General features: G+C 40.8%; 1 long non-coding RNA gene across 2 annotated transcripts; it reads right to left on the reverse strand.

Annotated features, from left to right (window-relative positions):
• Window positions 1-290: 290 nt before the first annotated feature.
• Window positions 291-21,274, reverse strand: LOC118972840 (uncharacterized). 2 transcript variants are annotated; one of them, XR_012128540.1, is made up of 5 exons: window positions 21,232-21,274; window positions 10,812-10,904; window positions 7,096-7,197; window positions 6,807-6,920; window positions 291-440 (listed from the first exon to the last, which is right to left on the reverse strand). It is a non-coding gene; the product is annotated as an uncharacterized lncRNA (long non-coding RNA). The 2 variants fall into 2 exon arrangements; XR_005061950.2 differs by having other exon boundaries at window positions 21,128-21,261.
• Window positions 21,275-21,311: the final 37 nt, after the last annotated feature.

Genomic DNA, 21,311 nt, shown 5'->3' on the forward strand with positions numbered 1-21,311 from the left:
TGAACCTCAGCTGTGAAAAACAGCCCTCAGCAAACAGCCAGTAAGACTGGGTGGCAAACCCACAATTACTAGACTTCAGAGCCAAGCTTCTTTTTACTGTGACTGCCTCACAACTGCCCCCCTGGAACATGCTGTCACAACAAAAAAGAGGAATTTGAATCATTCTAGTGCCTATTGTCTCTTTTAGAATGCTGCTAGACCCATTGGTGACCATATTCTAGACTTAAGTTGCTCAAATAAGTAATAAGCCAGAGATCTACTTTATTGGTAGGCCACTAACTCACCTTGCCAGGGCCCCACACTCCTGCTCCAGATGTTTTTGGCGATGCTGTGCTCTTGGCCTGGACAAAGCACTTAGATTTGGAGTGAGACATATCTGGGTGCCAGTCCCACACCTGTTCCCATCTATATTTCGGTCTTCTGTGCCTCAGGGTTCTCATCTGTAAAAGGAAGTTCCTATTACCTATCTCAGGTAGTTCCTGCAAGCATTAACTGAAACAATGCACGTAAAGTGCCTACCATAGGGCCTGGCGCTTAGTAGTAAATGTGCAATAAATGACCCCTACCTTTATGCGGGGTGGGGGTGGGGGGACAAACAGGAGCACCAGTGGGTTTCTTGGGCCCCTGGTCAAGGGGCTGGTGTCTCCAGTCTCATCACGAGTGAAGAATGTGATAAGGATGGCATTCTCACACAGGGGGTCAAGGGCCATTTCTGGTGCTTCCTTTCATGCCTTTGGAGCAGAATCTTGACAAATTGTAACTATTAGTATCTTCCCCAAAAAAAAAAAAAATTGGTTGCACAGGTTTGATATTATGTTCACCCTCTCCTTCAATCTCATGCTAAAGTAATTATATTATTACTGTGTGTGTGTGTGTGTGTTTTACTATGCTCAAGGCCTTTACATCATACATTACCTTACTGAAGTGGAGAGTAAAATCCTTATTTTACGAACAAAGATACAATGTTACCATATTAAGGAAGTACTGTTTTTCTTTTTTATGCTGTTGCACTCATTGGTATCTGAAATTGTCTTATTCATTAATACACTTATTTATTATCTTTCTCACTCACTAGACTATGAGCTCCTGTTTTTCTTTACTCCTGCTTCTAACAGTGTCTAGAACAGAATTAGAGTCCAATAAACACTTGTCAAAAGAGAAGCAGAAAAGGAGAATATCTCTGAAGAGATTAGACCAGCCCTGGAGGAGAGGGAGCCCCAGGTAATATGATCTTCTGAAAAATTGCTCTATTACTAGGTATCTAGTAAAATCCTGAATATATGCTTTTCTGGAAAATTGGTTGTCTACTGGGAGTATATTAAAATTCTAACTTTTGCTATAAGCAATTAATAATGCTTTTGGGTGATGTGAACATCTTTTCCCTGCCAATTTCATCCTCACCACCAAGTCTCCCTCAAGGGAACAGAAAGAAACAACTAAAAAGCATCTCTGAATTCCAACATACTCAACAACTTCTCTTTATTCCTTTAGTAAATTCTTGGAGATTCCCATTGTTGAAACAAGGTCAAATTTCATTTTGGTTGTTTATGGCACAATAATATTGTGGCAAGATCTACAAATACATAGACAGTCTAAAAATATCTTTGTACATGGTTTGGAGAGCTATCTTCCCAAGGGTGCTTTGAGAAATCCTTCAGAGAACAAATGCTATGGGGCTGCACTCTCATTACTGTGGTTTTATTCCTTATTCTAATTCACACATTGATGACAAAGATGCCCTTAGGCTTTGTACTTGTGCAAAATGCTCCCACTGAGTTCAACAACTCTCAGTGAATCATAAGATATTTTGTTTTACACTTTTTGCAGCACACTAGGGCAATAAAGGACTTTCAGCATCTTTTTAGTATTCCAACCATCTCTCATGACATATGCAAGCTGCCTTTTATAGAAGACAGAAAAACATAGCTCGAATATGCACAAATATTTTTAAGAAGGAAACATAGTAAACAGTAGGGGTAAATTAAAACTGCTGAAGGTTCATTCCTATAAAGTTTTAATCAGACCCAATTTTGTTGAGCCTGGAATGGGAAGAGAATCATTAACTTCTATTTTGGGAGGTTATGATAATCAGAAATTCTGACAATAATGATTTACCATAAGGCACAAGAAAGGCATGGCCTCAGGTGGCATGATTGAAGTGCATCCAGTTCCATTCTCTATGAAAAAGGGATTAGAGCTTGATTAATACACCAGATCTCTGCATTCAAGGGCTCATAATTGTCTAGTCAATAGGGACTCAGACTCAGATATTCTGTTTTTACCCCATCTTCTTTGGTGTTTCAAAAAAAAAAATTTTGTTGACACTGTGGGAAAGAATCTCAAAAAAATGCCAGCAGAGGACATGCAGTCCATATCTTTTGTTCTCCCAAAGGGGATTTGGAGGCAAAGAAAGACTTTCCCAAGCTCAATAAACATGGTGAACTTACAAGATAGCAAGGAACCTTTTTCACATTTAGTTATTAAAACAATAGAATAAATCAGCAAATTATTTTTAAAAAGTAATCAGATTCTACCATCCTAACTTAGTAGGCCAACTTCATCCATGGATGCATGCATAGAGTTTTTGCAATTGATGTGGTTATTTTCAATAGAATTGGCATGACTTGGTCATGAGATTGGATGTGGGCACAGAGGACAATAGAGGTTACAAACTTCCAGGAATTTGACTTGGGTAATCTGACAGAGGTAAATACCGGATGAGTTCCATCAGCACAAGAAAGAAGGTAGGATCTCATTTTCACAGCCCCCTTTCCAGCTAGACTCAGTCATGTGACAAGTGCTCCGCCAATCATATGCGCCAGCATAAGAAGTCCATTCAAAAGTGAGCAAAGGGAGGAGGCCAACAGCACACGGAATGTATTTTTCCAAAAGCTTTGGGAGTGAAGCAATGGAGGTTCAAAAATACAGAGGCTAGCATCCTGCATCTGAACCCAGACATGACATTAGTGGGTTCTGCTATATAAGCCTTGATTTCTGGTTTGGGCCATGTTCCCAAATATATAACTTCCGAGCTTGATTCGCTTGCTTTTCTGGGGGGTTTCTGTGTTACCTGGACTCTAACATACTTTTCTGTCCGTACCTGCTAGAGCATATGGTAGCTGGTCTCCAAAGACGACTTGCCTATGAACCTCACCTCCTGGTGTTGTCCCTTCCCTTGAATCTGAGCGAGTCCTGTGACTTACTCACGACAGAATACACTGCAGTGACACTGTGACTTCTAAGCCCTATATCACAAGAATGCATACAGCTTCTTCCTGCACCTCTTAGAATGTTTGCTCTTGGGAAGCTTGAGTTTGGAACCCAGCTACCATGAAGTGAGAAGCTTAAGCCACATAGAGAGGCTCTGTCATGTAAGGACAAATCAAATTTTAAAAAGAGGCTTAATTTTTCCTGTTGAAAGTAAGAGATTTCTCTCTCCTTCTATTTCTTGGAGCACTTACTTTAAAAACTTATAAGTACTTGCTCCTTTCTTTGAAATATAAAAAAACCTTTAGAAAACCTTTGTCAGCGTTATGACAGAGGAATGTCTTTCTTAAGGACTTGGGAGCCATTTCTTTAAAATGTAAACATGAAGAGGGCTAGTAAGCCCTCTCTCACCCACCTGTCTCTATCTTTATTTCTCTCTCTCTCTATCTCTAACTCTATCTCTACTTGTTTCTGCCAGCTGGTAGGACCCTAACTCCTAACTTGAGTGGGTACCTTTCTCCTAGTTGCAGAACCATCTCCTGTCATAAAGTTATCAGAAGGTGGTTATTCTTATGGGTAAAGCCAACTCACTAACCCAGATGGTCACCCCAATTATACATAAAGTTAGGATGAACTGTGTGAGACAAAAGGTACCATCAAGTGCTCTTATGTGAAAACTAGTTATTGTGTATCTTGAGAATATGTATGTAATAGACTGTGTCTGCTTGACTGTATGAGAGTGAGACTTCATTCTATCTTTCAATCTCTTAGTAGATTGCTTCTGATGTGCATCACGTTCTGGCTTAATGTTTATTCAACAGTAAAATTGTTTTCCAATTCTACTACCTTTGTAGAGAGTTATTCAGAGGTGGGAGAAGATTATGTTTTTAATTGTGTTTCCCAGGAGTAGGCACTGTAGTTATCAACCCTAGCTGAGGTCCCAGATGATAGCCAACACCTGCTGCCAGCTGTGGAAGTGAGCCATCCTGGACGTCCAGCCCAGGGAGCCCTCAGATGACTCAGCCCCAGCCAATGTGTGACCAAATCACAGGAAGGATGATGCCAGAGCCCTCTGGCTGGGCCAGCCAATCATAGAACGGTGAAAGATAACAATGAATTGTTGTTTTAAGCCACTAAGTTTTGGGGGAGTTTATTATACAGTCAGAGATAACCAAAACAAATGACTTTTGTTCTTACAATTAAGAGCTCTGACCCAGATACATACATATAATCTCCTTTCTCCTTCTACATGGCGAGCATCTTGGGACATGGGGGTCCATTCCATCTCCCAACCCTCCTCTTGGAACTGGTGTCATTTTTTGCACAGAGGAGTTGTTAATACATTTTCCTGCCTAAATTGCTTTTGTGGACAGATTGAGATTTAGGTGAAGATGAAACAACAAACTGGCTGCAATACATGTCCGTCGAACTGAATTTAATATTTGTATCTAACTATCTAACATCTGCTTCTAAAAAGCATTTGCTTCTTTTTGTTTACATATTCCAGAGATCATTTCCCTACAGTTTAAAGCCAATACATACAAAATTATATGTGGGGAGTACCAAGATTATTTCCTTCTTCAAAGACCATTTCTAAGCTCTGCCCTTGGTTCATTGGGCATGTTGCTCGTATGCTCACTTCAGGTGACACCACTTCAGGTTCTGTGCCTACTTTTTCCCCATTTGAATGGTGCAATTAAAAGCTCTCTATCTGTTGACCAGAGGGACCTCTTTCACAAGCACCCACAGAACATTGTCAAGAGTGAAAACAAGTGATTAGGCACAAAAAGTCTGCAGGGACCTGTTGTTCCCTATCTCTGGAGCACCAGCCTGTGTGTGCAATGATTATTGGATTATGTTCCTGCAGATGCATGCTGTCTTTTGCGATTTGACTTTCCCATACCCCTGATGGATCACTGACTCACAGGTTTTAGTATAAAAGCAAGCCAGACACTTTCTTCAACGCTTTTTTCAGGATTGGTAAATGCCTTTCAGTTGCAATTTATACTGAACTTGGCAACTTAAACCTGCTTTCCTTCATTGATCTAGATCTTTCCTGACATGATTAGACCTTGACAGAGAGGCTCAGGAAACTTGGGCTTGCAGCACCAATTTCCTACCTTTCCCCCATCCTTTATTAAAAGCATCACATGGTAGGATTCACCAGACCATCCATGTAGAGAAAGAATTGTCGACAAGGAGATGTAAACCAGACTACAAAGTCTGTTCCAGGCAACCACCTCGTGTCTGGAGCACTGACATCTCTGACCTACTTCTGTTTTCAATAGAACCTTGGATAACGACCTAATGACAGTAGAAGGTTCTTGAGCAATTTGGGAAAGTATGGCAAAAGAGTGAGGTTGGGGGAATTCATTCATTGCCTCAGCAACTTCACTCCTAAACAGGCAAAATGTGAGTATGCACCTCCCAGAGTTGCTGGGAAGCCCAACAATGATCGTAATGTAGGTAATACCCTGAGTATTGTGTCTAGCTCCTTGCAAAGAGCTGATTCAAAGACATCTTTGATTATTTTCATGCCCAGGGCCATACTGGGAGCTATGCATTCTGTTTGGAGCACTATGTTTTAAGGGGGACATTGCAAAATGTAGAAATACAAATGGAGAAGGAGGAAAAGGACAAAGAGAAAGAAGAGGAGGAAAAGAAGCAGAAGAGAAGGAAAAAGAGCAGATAGAGGAGGGAGAGGAAAATGACAAGAATGATGAAGGGCCTTGAAATAACATCAAATGACAATTCGGCAGGAAAGGAGCCATCACAGCTAGAGAATACCAAACACGGAGGTCATTAGAACCAATATGCATCATGGTTAGGAAACAGCCTTTGTCCTGTCGGCAATTACATATTCAATGCTTATTGTATTCCCAGCATGCTGCTAAGACCTGGGGATGCAAATGTGGTCCCTGCCCTCAGAATGGAGAGGATCTGCAGAGGTGACAGCTAACTTAACCGGTCCCTGCTGTGGAGTGTAATGGATCTGTGGCAGCTGGCTATCATGGAACAGAGAGGGGGCATCCAAGTAGCTTTTGGGGGGGTAAGAGGAAGGTGGGAGTCGTTGGGGAAAGCTTCGAGCTACCACATTCTCAGGCTAGGATACTGCAGAAATAACTTGGCCGTTGTTAAGTCTCAGATGCTCATCTGTGAAGGGGGAGTCATACAGCACCTACTTCACACAGGTGCTGTGAAGAATAAAGAGGACAATCCATGTAAATTAGTTTACCAGGACATGCCTTGGTCTAGCAAGGGACTAACCTGGTGGCCCAGGGGGGCAAACTAACCTCACCAAATGTTTAGTCAATGATTCTAAAGGAAACGAGGTGGCAATGTTTGAAAACTGGAAAATTTCTCAGGAAATTTATATTTCTAGTTTCTCATGAAAAATGGGAAAATCTGGTGACTCTGCTCTTGTGGTTCCATATGGTAACAGTTGGCTGGAACTGAGCAACAGCTGCCCTTCTGGGCACAGTTTCTGCCCTTCCATTGGCCACAGGCCTCAACAGTTCCCTTTTTTCAGGTGTGCTACCTGCCTGGCGCTGCAGGCTTCTGAACCGCCCACACTGCTGGATACAATGCGAATTGCTTACCTCAGCTCTGCACCCTCCCTGCTTTCTCCTTCTTCATTTCAGCGATCCTGAATAACTTAAAATTCCACCATGACCTCTGTGCTTCAGGGCTCTTTTTCCTGCTATTCTTTCTGCCTGAAAGAGGAAGAACAAATCAATCCTTGCTGAGGCGGACTTGCATGATATTTTCATGTGTGGAAAGATTAGACTAGGCAAAACCACAGGTCGAATGGCACATCATTCTCTGGGTAGTTGTAGGAGAAATATTGGGTTTACTCTTCTTGCTAAAGGTGGAACATCTCTGCCTTACCCCTGTTGTTTCTTTCCAAGCCAAGGGAGCTTTATCACAGTAACACACCTGGCTCCTCCCAACCTTCACTCCTTCCCGAGGGATGAGTGCACTTGGATGAGTCTGAAAGAAAGAACAGGAAATGCACAGCCTAGTTCTTGGGTCCATCCTTTTCTCCTTCGAGCTAGTTTGCCTACAGAAAGCAAACGTTTTTCCCCGCTTCTGTCATGTGGTAAAAGGAGCCTGCCCCAGCAACGGAGAGCTGCAGGTTTCCAAGTCCAGCTATGTCTAGATGTGGTAGATGATTCAAAACACTGGTGACAATGTATTCCTGGCACTGTATCCAGTCCTGTTAAGGAGTCCATACAACTTCTCAGGGCAGACAGCTAGGAGAAAAGGGACAGTAGGCTTGGGGGTAGGGAGGGAAATTGAAAGGTATCTAGACATCATCACCTTTCAATTCTAACCTCATGTATCTCTCTGCTGCTTTTTATTTTTTAATTCCTCAATCTGTAGAGAACAATCATCCATCTTTGCCCGTTCAGCATCTGACTTGTTCATGAAGACTCTGCCTCCCACTCTGGAATCAGAAAGGCCTGAAATGTGCTTTCCCACCCCCCACTGAAGTAAAGGGGCCTTCCCTGCTCCAGAAATGCTACTTCAGGAAATTCACTGCAGAATCTGAAAAGTTCTCCCTGACCACAAAGAATCTACCAGCAGATCCATGGAATTTCTAAATGCCTTATTCATCAGCAGCACAGTGCATTCAACACTGCCTCTAAACAAGAACTTCATTTTATAGTGAGAGAAACAGTAATAGCATTAAGCTCATTCACTAATCTTCTTGTATACCTCATCACCTGAGGACTCTTGGCCATTTAGAATAGTGGGAAGGCTTTTTGAAAACTCAGTTATGATGCTCGTTGGACTGCCTGGCAAGGCTGAGTTACAGCTCTGCACATAAAATGCGGTATATGCTCTGAGCCAAATACTGCATAGGCTGTTTCTTCTATAGCCAGAATACATTGCATTCCATTCCCACAACTCTGGGCTTGAATGGTTTATAAAATTTAGTGTCCAAGAGAAGAATGTTTCCTTTGGAACACATGGCATTATTTTCTTTGTATAGGGCTCTGAACTACCACCTGCCTAGTCAGGCTTCTCCCTTAGAGGGAAAAGGAGAGTGAAGGTGCTGGCTGGGATGATGTATTCCAGTCGGGCCCTTCGGTCAGGCCTGAGAGGCTGGACTGCTTATGCCACAAGGGGGAAGGGAGGTCTAAGTCTGGAGCACAGAGATCTCCTTTGATGCCTCAGTAGTATTGTCTCATCTAGTGGTAAAATGACCCTTACTTCTCAGGAATGAGTGGGTCACTCCACCAAGTAGAGGACCTCCAACAGCTGAGGAGTGGGCTGAAATCAAAGGCAACAGGAAATGGGTAACAGAAAAGTCACAAATGTATGAATACAGCTGTGACCTTATGAACAATTACAGTAATTAGGACTCAGCATCTACTGTCACTTTCTTTCTCCTTGTCTTGCATGTACACAAATGTATTGAGCAGTTTTCTTCCTTTCCCCTTTGTCCTGCTGTGCTTTATAAGGTGTATTGGTGGTAGTTAACTTCATAACTTATTTCTGTAGAACACAGAATGTTAATGGGATTGTGACTCGACTAGAATAAGAATGGAAATCAGCAGACTCGGAGCTGGAGTTGGTAACTGCAATGACCTCATGCTGGCATCTTTGAGAGAGGAGATGAAAATATGTTCTATTTTATGAAGGACATATGCATGATATTAGGTGAAGTTTTTGTTGATTGCTGTGTATGTGTGTGTGTGTGTGTGTTGATAGTATAAATATGGGAAAAATAGCTGGACATGTTGATGCTGAGCAGCCAAATGGTAAGCATTTGCCATGTTTTTTGGCTGCCTGGCATCTAAACCTCCTTCCTATATATAAAAAGTCCACTCCTGGTAGGGCAAATCCTTCTCCCACAAGAATCAGAAAATGCCATCTGTTCTCCCACACCTATGGTCAGGCCAACCTTGCCTACTGGATATACCCACACCAAACTTTGAATTGAAAGGTACTGATGAACAAGAAAAAAAAGACCTCACTGAATCTATGCGGGAGATGGGTGGCAGCAGCAGTAACTGTAGCTACCCTGAGCTGGCATGACAAAAGAGGTGATGTCCACAGTCATGAATAGTCCCAGAGATGAGAGTGTATGGGGTTAGTTTCCTGTGATTTGGGTGCTGTCCCTGCCTGTAACTTCTGAGCTGAAATCTCAGGCTCTCCTGACTATTCTGTAAGTTATCCAATTGTCTTTTAATGAATTCATTTTCTGGTTCAATCAGTCAAAGCTGGTTTCTGTTGGTTGGAATTTTTCACCGTGATGAATATATATCATTCATTCACAATATATAATTCAAAATGAATATTAGTTGAACTCCCACTGTGTACCAGACACTGAACTAAGTTCAACTAGACACCATGGGTACAACAGTGAGCAAATGCAGAAATGGTTACTGCCTGCATGGAGCTTAGAGTTTAGGGAGGGAGATTTGGTATTGATTCTGTTACCTTTGCACATTTTACGTCCCTTGAGGTCCATAACATGAATTTCTCCTGATAGTAAAGCAAAATGTTATTACTGAGTAACAGTGAGGTGATACTTTTTCTTTAGACTACCCTGCATTTTCCAGATTCCCTATAATTGGCATATATGTCTTTTTAAAAACATATCTTTTCCATTAGACAGATTGCAACACTATTCTCCAGCTGGAATCATTGGAACCTGAAAAGATTTTTGGTTGATGCATTAATAAACTATTTTCCACTGCTCTGTATAATTATAACAGCATTTGGAATTTATAGTTGGTTTATGTGAGATTATACCAAATTTACTAACATATTAATATGTCTTAAGATGATGGGTAATATGTGCTTTATTTTATTATTAGCACAGTTATAAAAAGGTCAGATAATGTCAAGAACAATTTTATTGAACATTTGAATTAATAACCATGGGAAACTATTCTTAACAGACTGGCAATTAAAATAGTCAATTTTAATACTGACTTATTAAATGTCTGAACTCTGGCACCTACCAAATTATGTAAAATAGTATTACTTCACCCCCATGGTGAATGAACAATCATATCAACAGAAATCAATGACATTTTTCCTCTCTCCTTTTCTCCCACAGCTCATTCTTCATGCTGTGTTTGCTTATCTGAATCATCTGATGGTCCCTTATGTTCAGACTTCTGCATCCCACCAAGCTTGCCTTTTCTGGTACTATTTAAAAGTGGATAAATTTCACTGTGGTTTTGGACAACTAGTTTGAAACTAAGTTTAATAGAAACGTGGGGAATTCCATTTGCCGTATTTCATGAATCATTGGGGTTTCCTTTGGCCAACTAAACCCTTCTTTGGGAGAGTAATTCCTCTTCGTTTTGCTGCTAAATGTCTATTCCTGTAGCTTTCTTTCCTGTCCACTTTGTTTCTTCATTTATAAGCTGCTCAATTAAAAATGCTCTTACTGTTACTATCGATCATTTATCCTCAAACCCAACGACCTATCCTTTTCCTCTCTGGAGACTTCTATACATTAGTAAGATTGCCATCTTCCTTAAAAAAGCAAATCCCAAATCTCCTAAGGATGACAATTGGAAGGGAAAATTGGAAAGGAAAGCTGGACCCATAAACCCCACCTTTGTCCCTCTGAAACTCACCTTCCTCTTTGAGAGATGCACATCTCAGAGAGACCTGGTGGTACGTAGTATGTTTTTCACCTGGAACTGAACATTTTTAGACAATCTCTTCCCCTATGACAAAAATATTTTTAGAAACAATGTAATAATCAATAAAATAAAATATAATCTTGGCTCATTTTTTACTTTTGAAATAATTAATTTTAAAAGAATTTTGTAAATTACAATAACATTCAAAATTAGTAGACTAGTTCACATAGGAACTAAAATTTGCACTTCCAAACAATATGATGTATTACAGTTCACAATTCACCATTTTAAAATTTAAACACAAATAAATCTCTAAGTTGTCACATAAACTTGAAGTACCTCAAATTCTCTTTCTTAGTCTTTACAATCATGGTGCTACCATTGTTTATTTTGGTTCCACTATTTAATTGCAAGGATACTTTGTGCCACAGGATGTGGAGGCTGAAAATGAACCAAAAGCTAGCACAAATAATTCAGAACCTCTGAATCACTCCCAGAATGAATAGGTGTAACTGTCCATACACATCAAGGCCCATGTTTAAAATTGGGAGTTCTCCAAAGTAACTTCCATATAGAATATTATATTTACTAAAGGGCAAGTAATAAAAATGAGCTAATTCCATATAAATGATTAGGACTCATGGCAAACACAGAAATTGATTAGAGCTTAGAACAACAAAAGACTTTTTCAGAGTATGTTATCACTGACATTGTTCACAATAGTCATCTCCTGGGGATAATAAAAAGCAGTCACACTTGGAATCCATCTTACTGTTGTTAAGTCCTTTGCAAAGAATGCATCCCTCTATAGCCTGCATCTGTGGTGGACCACACCCACCCACTGACCGCCTTCTGTGAGTCAATGGCAAGGCAGTCTCCAACCTCTCTATTTAGTAAGTAGATCTTGTTCTCCCTACTCCCATTTCTTTTTATCACAGAACCCTATGACTTTGCTTTACAGCACTTAACATAACATTTAATTATACATTTGTTCATGCAGTTACTTACTGTCTATCCCACCACAATGCAATCACCATGAACTGTTGTGTCCCAGCACCTAGTGGATGCCTGACATATAGTAAGTACTCAATATACTTTTAAATGAGTGAATGCATGCATGAATGAGTTAAAGTCTAGTTCAGGTGACAGTGGCCGTGGGGAAGAGATCATGTAATACCTGGTAGTGGTTTATGCAAAAACAGAACAGTGAGTATGACATGACTAGGTATGCCCCGGCCAGTTTGCCCAACCTAATTAAAATGATGAGAGGTTGAAGTATATAAATCAGATGTCCATGTGATGAGAAATACAACTGCCAGGTAAGCCAGGAGTTTGCACTGGCCTTACCAGGGGATTCTTTCTTACAGAAAATATAGAAGAGAAGCCAAACCAAGATTCCTAGTAAACCCAGGACTGAGGCCAGGAGAGTTAGATACCTACTTCAGATGTTAAACAGCATAGTGACTTATTTGGAAAAGAGCCCTAATGGTTGGGGGGAAGGGAGAGAATGGGATATGTAGAAGGAATGCCTCATCTTTGCAAAAGGATACACAAGGAGTATTTGAATCTTTGAGTCTGAGCCCCCTTCCCTAAGACCTGCTCATAAGATTCTACCAAAACCTGCCTCTTTGATTCTTCTCTTTCCCTGCAACATTGGTGATCACTTCGAGGCTGGCTGAAATACTCTTGTAATGTGAGCTAACAGAGTGATCACAGGCTGTATGGTCAGATAGAACTGCTTTGAACTGGCCCTGACATCTTCTTGCCTCAGTTTCCTCATCTACAACAAAAGGGTAAATGACACTTATCTCATAGGGTGATTATGAAGATCCAATGACATATTGTATTAGTCTGTTTTGAGAGTTACTGGCCTGGATCACAATATAATTTTAACTGGGCCTTTTACTCACTGTGTTGGCTCCATAGCAGCTAGGTTTATACTGTCCACCGTCAATAAATTAACAGCAGTGATAGTCCCAATTAATGGCCTCACTGGATACACCACCTCTGTCCTGTAATTCTGTAGCTTGCTTTATTCGAATGCCAGGCTCTGTCACATGACTTGCTTTAGCCAAAGGGACAGAGACAGTAGTAAACTTTATTTAAGCCAAGGCTTGAAAAAGAGTTTGCACATTAGCACTTTTGGTCTTAGAACACTATCCTGTTGTGTGATCCTGAGCTAGCCTGTTAAGAGAATGAGAGACCATGTGGATCAGATCCAAGTTGTCCCAGACAAAGACCTAGTAAACCAGTCAGTTCCCAGGCACCCACCAGCTGACCACAGATGCATGGATACATCTAGCCAAATTTGGTCAAGCCTGGCCCAGATCAGTAAAACCATGCAGTTGACTTATAAACTCATGAGAAGAAATAAATGGTGGTGGTTTTAGGCCTCTGAGTTTTGGGTGGTTTGTTGTGCAGCATTACCGTGGCAATAAATAACTACTGTACCATATGTTTAGCAGCTACAGTTGATTGAATACTTGGCTAAGCCTGTACTAATCTGATTTTCTTGGAAATTTGGAACTAGGATTGACAGAGAAGAGTTCAGCCTGAGCTAGTACTTTGAATACAGCAGATAATAAAGCTTCAGATTGGAATGATCGTCTGTAGCTGTGTGAATGGAATAGCAAAATAATCAGTCTGCAGTGTTAAACAAGAAAGAGAGATATGAGATATATTAATCCTAGTGTTTTTGATGAATTTCTATTAAATTCCAGTCCTTTTGAATTTGCTGCATTCTGTCATTGTATGCTCATAAATAATTCCGTGTGTATGTGTGTGTGTGTGTTTAAGCTAGCTTAAAGTGATTTCTGATACTTCCAAATGAGATATATTTAGATACACAGATTTGTTTTTTTATCTAAAAGATTGCCATGTATTGACTAGGTACTTAATAAACAGTAATTCTAAGTTCCACAATTCCACTAATTAGGAAATAGGTAAATTCACTTTTCCTGTTTTTGGCCCAATATAACTTTTATCTTTAATATACCTGACATACAGGACTTCATGCATTATATTTCTTCAATAGTAAAATACCATCAGTTGCAAGATAAGCTATTGATTTATTCACAGTCTTTTTGGGAGAAACAAGAAAACTCAATAAATGTATTTCTATTTTAAAAACTAATCAGCAGACTATATATTTATCCATATAATTATAAAGTACTTTCTTATTAATATCACAGTCTAAATTTGGGCTTAAGCCCTCTTCACATTCAGCCCTCAAATATACTTCTGAATCACATTTTTCTCTCAATAGCAGTGTGTATAATCATGAAGACATGCTATTTTTCATGAACTTGATCTTGACCTCTATTACAATTTTTTTGTCTGATGGCAGTATTTTGAGGATTATTGGAATTGTCAGCTGAAATCAGCATAGCCATTGCATTTAAGGAAAAAAAACATTAAGTGTCTTACTGAGGGCAATGATCCTAGAGCAGCTAACCATCATGATCTGATAAACTGCTCCAGAGGCCCTTTGGTAACATCTTAAATGCATTTTTTACAACAGGGAGTGGGTACAGGGAAGAGGTTATGTCAATCATACATGAGGTCAGTGTCCTAAAAGAACAGACAATGAGTATTCAGATGCCATCCTATGTGTGAGAGGAAGCAAGGATTAGGATTGTTATTTACCTAAAGGATTCTACTAGGGACTTGAGAATTAGACCCATTTATTTTCTTCTGAGCATTCCAGGCTGGGTTTCTTCATACACCGGTGAGGAGTTATGGGCTGTGAGTCTTGCAACACTGGCAAGAAGGGCTGGAGATTGGTTAAATTGCCAATGGCCAATGATTAAATCAACTATGTCTGTCCAATGGAGCCTCCATAAAATCCCAAAGGACAGGGTTCCGGTTTTCAAACTCATTGGAGGTGTGGGGCAAGCAGCACATCGGGAAAGGGCCTGCAAGCCCTGCATGCTTTCCCCACACCTTGCCCCCTGCATCTCTTCCTGGGTGTTCCTTTGGGTGTTCCTGAGTTATATCCTTTATAACAAACCTGTGTTCTAGTAAGTAAAATGTTTCTCTGAGTTCTATGAGCTGCTCCAGCAAATTAAAGAAACCCAAGAAGGGGGTCCTGGGAACTTCAGACTTGGGCTTGTAACTGGTGTTCTGAAAGTGGGAGGTGCAATCTTGAGGACTGAGCCCTCAGCCCGTGGAATAGATCTTGGGATAGAAAGTACCAGAACTTAATTGAACTGTAGGACACCCAGCTAGTGTTCAGTGAATTATTTGCAGATATGCCGAATCGCCCAACCCCCATATTGGACTTGGGTCCAGAACCTAAAACACTGGGTTAGGTCTAATTCCTGTTCTTTTATAACAAATACTGTAGTTGAAAATCCAAGACAAAGAGACCTACAGACCACTCAAAGTATTATCCATATGCTGCTCCTTTATTCTCTAATAAAAACAATGTTACACAACTTTCAGAATTACCCACACTGATTTCAGCCCTCTGCTTGTAAGATTTTTTTTCTCTCATATTTTCAAGCAGGTCTACCACTCCCCTCCCTCCCTTCATTGGCTATAAATAGGGTTTGGCTGCAACTGGGTTTCAGCTTCAAAGGCATAAAGTGTTCTAGATTTATTTCTAACAATTCCCCCTTCCCCCTGTATTCAAGAATCAAAGTAAAATATCATTAGCAGTGGTGTTATCTAACTCTATTACCTTATTTGAATCAAATTTAATAGGCAGGCCTTCCTTTCTCACTTAGTAGCTACATTTAAGACCAGGATGGCACAATTTATGGATGAAGATTTCTCATAGGAACTTAACAAGCATTGCATATCCCATTAGATACACCATTCTAGAACTTATTTTTTCTGAGAAAAATGAACTTCAGCATAGGTAACACTTATTTGAAAATAGTTAACTCACAATTTCTTATTTCGCCCTTCTAAAGTGAGAGGAAAGCAGACACAACTATATGGTGATTGTAATTCAGCTTCTGGCCTAGAAAAAGGGAATCAATACAAAACCTATTGGCTTTTTTTATGGTCTTTGAAAAAGATGGGAAACATGATTCTTCCTCTGAAGTGCCTGACAAGTCCTTCTGCAAGGCAACCTGGGAGACAATCATTGTAACTCCACATCGTCTAAATATGCACCTGCCATGCACTCTGATATGCTCTTCAGTTGACTTTGTAGTTAAGAGCTTGGGTTTTGGGGTAGACAAACCTGAGGTCAAATTCCAGGGACATTATTTACTCGTGTGACTTTTGAGAATGTATTTGATTTCTCCACATTTTTGTTAACTCACATTAAAACCTATCGTGAGGATAGTGTCAGAACATACATGTAAGGTACTTAGCATGTTACTTGGCATATTCTAAGATCTTGAAAACTTATGTTGCAGGAACCACGGGAACTAACTACAAACAAGGAGTCAGGACACTGAGACGTTTGGTGAGAAGTAGCGTTTATTGGAGCGCCTTCCTATCCAAACGCTGAGCCTGAGTGCAGCAGGGCCATGCCTTTAACACATTCACTACAAGGTTAAGGGGGAGTCAGCACCCAGGAACCGTTGTAGTAGGGGATAGTAGGTCACTATAGGTGTATTCAGGATGCTAGTTATATTTTAATCCATCTCTGTAGAGGTTACCCAGATGCCCTATTACAAACTAATGGGCCTCCATGACTAGGAGCAACAAGCTGTTCTGTATCACTGAGTCCCCTTGGGGGTGGAGGTGGGGGAATACATTGTTACATTGTTTCAATCTCAAGCAACCAAGCATCTTGTGATTCCTCTACATTTGTGAAGCCTCAACAGAAACTTTGTTTCCTTGGCTTCCTACCACATTTATACCTCCCACTATTATTTTTACAAAATAGAGATTAATTAGGTATAGTTATAATGACAACTAGTAATAGTGATTATGGGATACATACCTAACCACCCTCAAACTTACTGTCTTGTTTGTTTAGTTCATGCCATGCTCCTGTGTGTTGACAATTAGGCTGATTTCTGCTAGATGGTTCTTATGCTGGTCTTTGCCAGACTTACTCTTGAATCTTCACTGAGCTGATGGGTTAGCTGGGGCTAGCCCCCTCCTGGTGGCCTCATCTGTGATTGGAAAGATTTGGGCTTCTCTCCTCCAACAGGAAGTTCTGGCTTCATCACACGTCCTGTCTCTGCTTGCACAATGTTAGACAGTGCCTCATTGGTGAAAGCAAATTACAAGGCCAGCCCAGATTCACAAGTGGAGATGCCTGGATGGACCCTTTTTGCAAGGAGTCACAAAGTCAACTGTCAGAGTGCATACAGCCAGGTGAAGAAACTGAGGCCCATTTTTCCAATCTACCACAAAGAGCCTCTTCCAACACTTCGACATATCTCTGTTTGCTTGTTTTTAGGCCCTTTCTGTTTATTTCTCCCCATCCTCTCCTTCCCTCCCTGTCTTCCTCTCTTTTTCGTTCTCTTTTTCAAATGTTTACTAAACACCAACTATGCTCCATCTACAGGAGTTACAGCAATAAATAAGATTTGATTCCAGTTGTTGTGAAAGTCTTGTAAAGGACCTCACCGTGCAGAATGTCACTATATATAAAAGAGCCTTTTTATTCTCTTTTTAGCAGCTCCACAACACCCTGTGTTAAATGCTAAAGCTACCTAGCATTTTAGTCAATAACAATGAGAGATAATCTTTCCTCTAATTGTTTAAAATGATAGTGTTTCTAAGGAAGGGTTTCCAGCTGTTTTGTCTGATTTAATCAAGAACTCTTTTAACCTTATTATCTCAGCATTTTGTTCTGTATCCATTTGCAATTCCCTTTTAATGCACAGATGGTTCTGACATTTGGCTCCTAGAATGATCAGAAGTCTATGCCTTGCACAGTGTCCCAGTTGGCACAGGAAGTGTTGGGTAATGACCCTCTGGATTAGATGCTTATGCTTTTCACTGGTTTTCATGTGTGTTTGCAACTACTTGGCAGGCGTGTAAGAAAACTACTCTGGAATTCAGAGTACAATGATGGCAAAATGCATAAGCTTAACTGGCAACAGAAATAGCCTGATGAGGTGTATGAGACTGAATTAGAGCTTCATCCTGCTTCCACTCTTTCCTAAGACAATGCAGTCAACCTCGGCTGAACACAGGAACGCCTGGAGAGCTTTAACACTAGGTTTATGCCCAGGCCATGCTGCAGACCAAAATATGTTAGAATCTTGCGAGTGGGATCCAGGCATGGGTATTTTTTAAAGTTCCCTGGTGATTCAAAAGTTCAGTCAAGTTAGAGAAAATTCTGCCTTGAGGAGACTCATGGAATTTTATAATACAAAGGGTCATCCCTTCAATTTTGAAATTGGGATAAATTAAGTCCAGAAAAATCAAAGATGGTCAGAGGCCAGATAAGGGGGAAGGCAGGATTCCAACTCAGATTTTCTAAGTCCAGAGTTGGCTTTTTATGCCTTATAAGAACTGGAAAGCCCTGAGTCACTATCAAGCAATGGCAGAAATAAAATGGAATAAAGTGAAACAAAACGGACCTATTATTAATATCAATATGAAGTGAGAAAGAAAACCAAGCAATGACAGCATCAAATTGTATCATTATGACCTTTTGGGAATAAGCTTTTGGGAGAAGTAAATATCCTTAGTTATTTCATATAAACTGTAAATTTGCTAGCAATTACCTTTGAACATTGAAATGTGTGCTAACTAAAAGTGAATGATCTGAGGACCTGATTTAGAAATTGGAACAAATACTGGAAGCAGAGCTATTTCGGGCAATTTGGGCTAAAAGCTATTGCTCTAATAGGATGCTGACAATGATCTTTCTAATATCACTCTGATATTATTGGGCAGATATCCTTTCTGGAAGAGGGAGCTAGTGGCACATCTCTGTGTCAGTCACATGGTGTGCAAGTACAAGGGGTAGGCAGTGTGAGGACTGACTGACAGACAGGGATAAAAAGCCTAGCTCCTTCCAGTCCAAACTGGTCTTCAAGAGAGAATTCCCAGCACAGAGGGGATGGGAAGAGTATTTGCAAGAGGGGAGAGAAGTGCCTCAGGAGAGGCTGACACTCTTAGAGCAAGTACTAAAGAATGTGGTGGTAGAATTCATCCTCTCAGAAAATGGGGCAGGACGCGGGAGATACAGAGAGGGCACAGGGTGAACTTGATCTGGAGAAATTGATAGGGAAAGAGGGTCTGTAAAGTAACAGTGTCACCAAAAGCCTGTGTGCACAAACTAGGAAAACACTTAGGTGTGATATATGTGATCCAACAATCAAGAAGTTATCATTCCTGACATTCAGCTGCCCTTCCTCAGAATCTCTGGCTGCTGATTCTATTTCTGGCAACAATACAGAATCAAAAAACTAAGGGGATTAAAAAACAACCACCACCACCAAACCCATTACAGGCCAAACTATCTCAGGGCCTTTGGGATTTGCATCTTTTTTGACAAATGTAAGCAGAGATGTCTGAGATGTCTGCCCTTGGAATCATATCTTCCTTTGGCTCCCGGGGCACTGTGCCCTCTGGGTCTGCTCTATCTTCGTCTGCCTCTTTGGCTTTACACCCTCTCTCAGCAGGCTTTCTCTGACTTCTGGCTTCAGCTTCTGTCTCTTGGCCAAAGATTCCCAGATCTCCCACCCTGAGATCCCTCCCCTTGCCTCCAGCCTGGATGCCCAGCTGCCTCCAGATCTATTCACTTGGATGTCTCCCTTGAATGTCACCTCAAGCTTAATATGTCAAAGAGAAATTCACATCCTCTCTTCACACCTCTCCCTAAAACAGCATTCCTTCCCTGCTTGCCTACTGCTCTACCAGTATCAGTTTCCTTATTCCAACCTTGGAGTTATATAACTAACAGATGCCTCTCTTTTGCTCCCAAATCAGCAGCCAACAAATCCCAGGGATTCTTCTTCTGCAATAAGATTCAGCTCTTTCCTTTTCTACAATCACCAAGTCTAGACATCTAACATTCCCTTCTGTGTCCAAATCAAGGCCTACCCTCCATATTTCTCTGCCATGCTGTCAACTCTGCAGAGCCTTGATTCTGATAATTTAATGCTACTGTCCTCAGAAATAATCTAGAATTGTTTCTTAAAGGATAAAGTCCAAGTTCGAATGTAAAGTTGTTCATCAACTAGTTTGATTTTACCTGTTTTGTTTTCAAATTCATAGATATATGTACTTTACTTAGATGGTTATTAAATTAACATGCTTTAACCCCTTATTGTATGCCAGGCAGGGATACATAAATATGAACAGAATATGATTTTTACCATTTTCCAAAAAGTGTATGGTCCAATGGTTGAATACAAGCACTCAAGATAGTTTAATTAGGATTGAATGGAACAAGTGCTGCAATGGAGGGAAATCAACACACTGTGAAAGTCTTGGGGAGAAAACTGGGAGCAGTAAAGATTTTATAGGTAATAAAATTATGCAACAGTGTACTGAAGGATAAGTAATGGCTACTTGGTAGTTAGGCTTTTATCATTAGGAAGAGATCGTTTCCTACATATCCACTGAACACACACCAGCTTCTGTGATGCAGTCTAAATTTCCTCCACTCTCCCCTAGCCTGTAAGGGCTCCCCAGGTCTTGGCTAATTCAGATTCCTCTTTCTTCTAAGTTCACAGAAGACTAATTTCCCCCAAGCCCTTCCTAGCTCTTAGCTTTTTTACTCTTTTCCTTTCAGTACTGCACAGTACTAGTTCTTAACAAGAATGTTGGCACAACTCTCTAGGACAAAGGGTCTTGAATTTAAATATGTATTTGAATCATTCTGTGATTCAGCAGGTATAGCTCCGACCTACATAACTTCTTTTCAACAGGTTCCCAGGTGATATGGCCACAAAAGCACCTTGAAACTCATTTGGCTCTGGGGCTTCCTTCTGTTTCTCCAAACTGGCTGTGCATAACCCACAGTATCTAACGAAGTTTAAGTGCGTTGCTGAATGCTCTAGGCTCTGAACATCAGCTCAGTGACTCTTAGCTACATCAATTATTAATGATAATCAGAGTCAAGAAAAGTGGCTCAGCCAAGTAGGCAGAACCGCCCTCTCCAGAGGAGAGGAACTCCAGAGGCGTAAAATCTCTCTGAAAGTCATTAATAGAGCAAGAGAAAATTACTTTTTCCATCCTCTCAAAAAATATGCAGCCATCATCCTAAATAACCCCAAATGAGTCACATAAATCATGCTTTCAGGAAACAGAACGCCCTGCAAGTTCAATGGCTTATAGAAGAAAAAGCTTACAGGTACTCAGTGCACGGGGGCAATCACACCCTCACAAATACCACAGAACGGTGCAACTGTAAGAAACAAATACTGATAATCTACCTCGAATAAAGATTAATGAAATCGAGTATTAGTCAAATCACTTCGGTTTGACGGTATGATGAAGGCCGAAGTTCTGAACATTGTCCTCCCCAGGACTCCCTCACCGTGCCTCCACGAAGTCGGTTCCTGGGCGGAGCTCGCGGTCCGGTGGGGGCGGGGCTTTGGACGGCGGCGACGCGCTGAC

The sequence above is a fragment of the Manis javanica genome, chromosome 2 (genome assembly GCF_040802235.1).
Source record: "Manis javanica isolate MJ-LG chromosome 2, MJ_LKY, whole genome shotgun sequence".
Taxonomy (NCBI): Eukaryota; Metazoa; Chordata; class Mammalia; order Pholidota; family Manidae; genus Manis; species Manis javanica.